The sequence below is a fragment of the Odontomachus brunneus genome, unplaced genomic scaffold (assembly GCF_010583005.1).
Source record: "Odontomachus brunneus isolate Ranch 3 - 2012 unplaced genomic scaffold, Obru_v1 Obru_scaffold_001, whole genome shotgun sequence".
Taxonomy (NCBI): Eukaryota; Metazoa; Arthropoda; class Insecta; order Hymenoptera; family Formicidae; genus Odontomachus; species Odontomachus brunneus.
The window spans coordinates 8,374,764-8,380,951 of NW_022639451.1; positions in this window are offsets into that span (position 1 = coordinate 8,374,764).

Sequence of the window (6,188 nt, forward strand, 5' to 3'; positions counted from 1 at the left end):
AAGTCGTTAATTAACAAATTAATATCTCGATAACCGATGGATTTAGAGCTAAATAAATGACTGGATTGTTGTTCCCAAAGTGTGGGCTTTCGAATTAAACAAGGTCGTTAATTAACAAATTAATAACTCGGTAACCGATGGACTTAGAGCTAAATAAATGACTGAATTGTTGTTCCAACAGTGTGGACAGAGCAACCGAAAACGAATGAGAGGAAAAAAGTTTTTCGTGCTCGCGTACGTCACGCAGGGATGTGACAACTTCCACCTTGCATTGGATGACTTCAGCGTAGTTGTATTCCGACAGTTGGAGGAGCTGGATATAGACGTTAGTGTCGTTAGTCGTCTTGATGTCAAGGTCGCAGTCTCCAGAGTTGAGGAGTGAAACAGACGTAATATTGAGGTGTCGACCCCCGCAGTCAAAGCCCAATAATGAGTTAGCAGGCGAGAGAGCCAGCAGCAAGATGCCCACGAGTAGCATGTTGTTGTTGACTCCTGCAAAGTAGCATAATTTATAACTTATCCTAAAATTTTAATGTGTTCTACGCTATTAAAAAAAGGAAATAAAATTATTATTATTATTTGTTGTGTTTTTTTTTCTTTTTCTCTCTCCTTTGTTCTGCCCCTTGTAGTCGGGGATTAGCATTATTTTATGAAACTTGAATAGTTAATGTAAGTGTATTATATTTTCCATTATAAGGTACAAATATGATATAATGATGCTAAAGACGAGTCGATGTTTTACAATTATCAAGTCGTCGCTAAGTTTAAGATAATCTAAGAGTACATTGCTGGTGATGGGTGTAGTAGAAAAGTGCCCTTATTATCTAGATACATAATATAGGTATGCAAGAATTAAAATATAGTAAAAGATTCTTAATTCTCATCATCGAGAAGAGTTGTATTTATACCGCCTGTTTCGCTTGGCAGCATCGTTAATTCTATTATAACTCCATTATTTCTGTGGTTAAAGATTAAGGAATTAATGTTAATGGGATCTATCCCTATCTGGCTTCTTAAAAGCGAAATTAAACTTATGTATGTCGAGTAACATGTAAAACAATATTTTATTGGCTGATTTCGAGCCGTGTTAGCACCACATCTAATGCATGGCATATTTAAGTGTATGTTTGTTATAAAGCCGTGCCATTCGGCTATTATGAATTCGGGAGGATAATCTAAGTCAAAAAGACAATTGGGGCACAGAGCCTCGTCAGATTCGCGTTCAGTGATGTATCCTATAGCGAGTGAACAGTAAGTAGAGTCGAGACCTGGAAATCCCTTGATAATAGGATGTTTATAAGCTACTGGGGGTCTCGGTCCGCACATCTTGAAAGGTTAATTTTGATGACCTTGTTAGTAAAATGGTTGATTATGACCTAAGTTATTAAATAGAAAGTTATTATTATATGTTTTTGGTATATATATTTTTTATTATTTTTTTGTTTGGTTTTTCTTATTTTGTTCTGCCCCTTGTAATCGGGATTAGCATTAACTTATGAAAACTAGAACTACTAAGGAAAGAATATTATATTTTCCTTATAAGGTATAGTATGATATAATAATGCTGAGAGTGAATCGATGTTTTATAATTATTAAGTCGTCGCCACCAGATTTTTATATGTAATATGGTGTTGGGTTTAATGGTGGCTTAATGTAAGAGTGTTCTTACTATCTAAATATAAGATATGGATATATGTATATGTAGGAATTAAAATGTAGTAGGTAACTATGTTTTTTCAATGCCACCAGATTTTTTATATAAGGCTATATAATGTAAGGCTAGTGATAGCGTAGTATAAGAGTGGCTTATTATTTAAGTGTATAATGTGAATATGTGAGGGTTAAAATATAATAGATAATTGCGTTTTTCTTATTCTATGTTATCAAGAAGTGTAGTATTAATATGGGGTGTGTCGGTTGGTAACAGCGTTAGTTCTAAAAGGTCATTTTTCCTATGATAAAAAATTAAGGTGTTAATGTCGACGGGGTCTACCTCTGATTCATGTCTTATGAATGTAATCAATTCTATGTATAATGAATAGCATTTAAAGCATTTAATTAAAGGCCGGCTTTCGGCTGTATTTATGCCGCATCTAATGCATGGCATGATTAAAGGTTGGTTGGATATAAAGCCATGCCATTCGGCGATATCATATTCAGGGGGATAATCTAAACTATAAACGCAAGTGACGCATAAGGCTTCGTTCGATTCGTGCTGGGCGGTGTATGCTAAAGCGATGGTACAATGTGTCGAGTCGAGTCCCGGGAATGCTTTATCGAAAGGATGTTTATATGGTACTGGGGGTATCGGTCGGCACATCTGAAAAGTCAATTTTTATGACTTTGTTAGTAAAATGGCTATATGTTATGGAGGTAAGTGTGCTCATATTGCGTCCGTTGCTCTGGAGCATGTCAAGGATTCGCCTGTATTTATGGAAACACGGGAGACAATATATAATAGGTTCTATTATCGTGAGATTATGATGGCAATTTAAACAGTAAGCTAATTCTAATTGCCCTAAAGCAAAGCCATGAAAAATGCCGTATTTTAGTCCTAATGGGAGTGATTTTCGAATATAACATTTGGTGCATAAGGCGCCTAGTTGGTTTTGATATTTATATCCTTCTAGTATGATACATCTTACGTTCAGCATGCCAGGGTAAGCTGTCAATACTTCCTGTAATTTACTCATTGTTTGGAATTATGAAGATATTATTATAGGGTGGTTTACTTGAAGGGTTAGTTTTGTAAAATTGATAGCAAACGAAGCAATCGTATATAGGCTTATTAATGCCTAGGGGCATATGACAATAATCGCAATTTCTAATGCTATACTGGTTGCTGAGAGTAAAGTGGTGTGAAATTAATTTTTCAAAGGGTTCTGAGCTGTTAAGAAAATCGTTAATTAGGCAAAAATGACACAATAATAAGTTAGAGGAAACGTGTTTAAAGCCCTCCGTCCGTATGCACCTTAGGTTGATAGGTTGCTGAGTGTCTGAAAGATTACGGACGGTCCTTGAAGGCTGTGAATTGTACACCAGGAACACCCTGAAACAGAGGTGTACATTAATTATGTTCATCCCGGCTCAATGTGTGAAAGTTTTAGCTTATCCATGTGCACTGTACGTGTTGTGTTTCCGTATTGGATAATAATATTATTATTTAGTAAGATTTCCAAAACTTTATATGGACCGGTATATTGGTCAGAAAACTTTCCTTTTGTAGGTTCTTTTAATAAAAATACGAAATCTCCTTCTTTAAAATTCGTAGGGTTCATATGTTTATCATAATAATATTTATTTCTTTCTTTTGATTTAATTAAGTTTTGCCTAGCTTCTTCCTGGGTTTCCTGCAAATGTTGAAATAAATCGGATAGGTATTCCTTATAGGTCGGCTCTAAATTCTCCTCAAGTGTTTTTTGTGATGAGGGACAGCGGGGTATTCGTCCATAAATTAATTGAAAGGGTGTGTATTGAGTGCTCTCGTGGACACTTGTATTATAAGAAAACATAGCTAAACTCAAATAGTCGTCCCAATTATTTTCCTTCGTAATTTGTGTCTTTAAATACTCGGTTAGCGAGTGATGTGATCTCTCGATGGAGCCTTGAGATTGCGGATGGTAGGCTGTTGTTTTATATTGTTTAATACCAAATTTTTTCGAAAGGTTTCGCATTAAAGAAGTTAAGAAATTGGAGCCTTGATCGGTCAAAAGAGCTTTAGGGGCTCCGTAAATGCAGATAAAATTTTTTGTAAAGGCATCTGCTATTGCCAATGAGGTTGTTTCTCTCAAAGGGATCGCTACTGAATATTTCGTAAGTAAATCTTGAATTGTGAGAATGTGTGTATTTCCATTATTAGTCGTGGGTAAAGGTCCCACTATATCTAGCGCGATTTTGTCAAAAGCGGCACCGGGTGTGTCCGTGATAATCATAGGTTGCTTGATTTTAATTCGCGTTAATTTTTTTAATTGACATTCCTTGCATCGTTGAATAAATTTTTGGATATCCCTTTTCATATTGGGCCAAGAATAATTTGTCTTTAATCTATTATATGTTTTTGTTACTCCTTTATGCCCGCCTATGGCAGATGAATGATGTTCGTCTATAAGTACATGTCTGTTTTCTTCTCTAGGAGTTTGAATTAGTCCTTTGCAAATTGTTATATTAATATTCTTATCTTCAAAATGTTTTATTAACTGTTTCTGAATATAACTCCAGGGAATGTCATCAAAATGATCCGTTTTCCGAATACTAAATGATTTTAAATTTATTTCTCCTATTACGTCTAGGAGGGATTTAATGCAGTTCTTTACGTTGTCTGAGTCAATGATTGTTTGACTATCTAATTTAATAGGGAGTGAAATTAAAACCTTAGTGCCGAAGGCATTTACTTTAGCTCTTTCTAAATTAATATTTTCATATTTTGGAAGGCGTTCGGCTTGTTGGTGTTCCTTTGCACCGTTATCATATGGAGTTCCGTTTAGAGTTATAAATATTACTTGATTATCATTTCGTGATAAAAGTGCCTCACGTGTCTCGTTAATTTTTACAAGGGGTTGAGGTCGCGGTAAATTCGCGGGTACGGAATTTGATTCAAATATTTCTTCATCTTCACTACTCTCGGTTTCTTCTATAAACTCTGTGTTTGATTGTTCTTCATCTGAGGTTGAAAATATATTTTCCCATCCTATATTTTGCATCTCGGGCGGGTTTGAATTATTAATATCGTTATCGTCATATGGTATCTCGATTTCTACGATGGATTCTATATCTTGAGGGTCTTGAATATTAGTTGGGGGAAATGTAAATATTTGATTCGTTTCTGTGGGAGGTGATGGTTGGGCATTATCGTCTAAACTCTCAACTGGGGGATGACCTTGTAAAGTGCTCGAATTATCGCGAGTGTTACTATGTTGCTGCCTACTGGGTGCGGTTCGGTAAGAAAACAAGGATTCATTAGAAGATTCATTAAAAATGGAAGGATCTGGAATGGAGAGAGGATTACTCGAAGCGATCGGAGGATTTCTTGATAAAGCGTCTGCATTGCTGTTGAGAGTAACCTTTTTATATTGAATTTCAAATTCATATTCAGATAATTTAGTGTGCCATTTCCATAAACGCGACGAGGGGTCTTTAATTGAATTTAACCACACTAAAGGTTTGTAGTCTGTAATGATTTTGAATTTTCTGCCATATAGGTAAGGTCTAAAATGGTTAATACAGTAAATGATAGCTAGACATTCCTTTTCAATGGTTGAATATTTCTGCTCTGCTGGATTTAATACTCTAGAAGTATAGGCAATAGGAAGATCCTTTCCTATTCGTCCTTGGCTTAAAATTCCGCCTACGGCGTAGCCTGATGCATCCGTCGTTAAATTAAAGGGACAAGAAAAATCCGGATATTGTAAAAGTGGCTCCGTGGTTAAAGAATTGCGCAATATTTCAAAGGCTGTATTATGCTGTGTGTTCCATAAAAATTGTTTGTCCTTTTTTAATAAATCTGTCAAAGGTTTGGCTATTTTCGAAAAACTAGAAATGAAGCGTCGATAATAGCCGGCGAGTCCCAAGAACACTTTAATATTTTTTTGTGTTTTGGGCACTGGGAATTCCTGTATTGATTTAATTTTAGAAGGATCGGGTCTCACTCCGTCCGAACTTATAATGTGACCTAAATATATTACCTCATGTCCCAAAAATTCACACTTATCAGATTGTAGCATTAAGTTTGCTTTACTTAATCTTTTCATTAATCTTTGAAATTTAACGCGATGTTCTTCTAAGGATCGAGCATAGATTACGATGTCGTCCATGTATACAAATAATTCGTTGCCTTGTAATCCTGCCAGTACATTATCCATTAATCGCTGAAATGTAGTCGGCGCGTTTTTAAGTCCAAATGGCATTCTTTTAAATTCGTAGTGACCATACGGGGTGCTAAAGGCTGTTTTAGGTGCGTCTTTTTGTGACATTGGAATTTGGTGAAAACCGGATGCGAGATCCAGTACAGAAAAATATTTTGCATTGCCTAATTGGTCTAAAATATCTGTAATATTAGGCAGCGGATACGCGTCGCCTATTGTCTTTTCATTTAACAATCGGTAATCTATTACCATTCTCCATTTTTTATTTCCATGTGAGTCTGCCTTTTTTGGCACTATCCAGAGTGGCGAATTATAAGGTGAATTTGA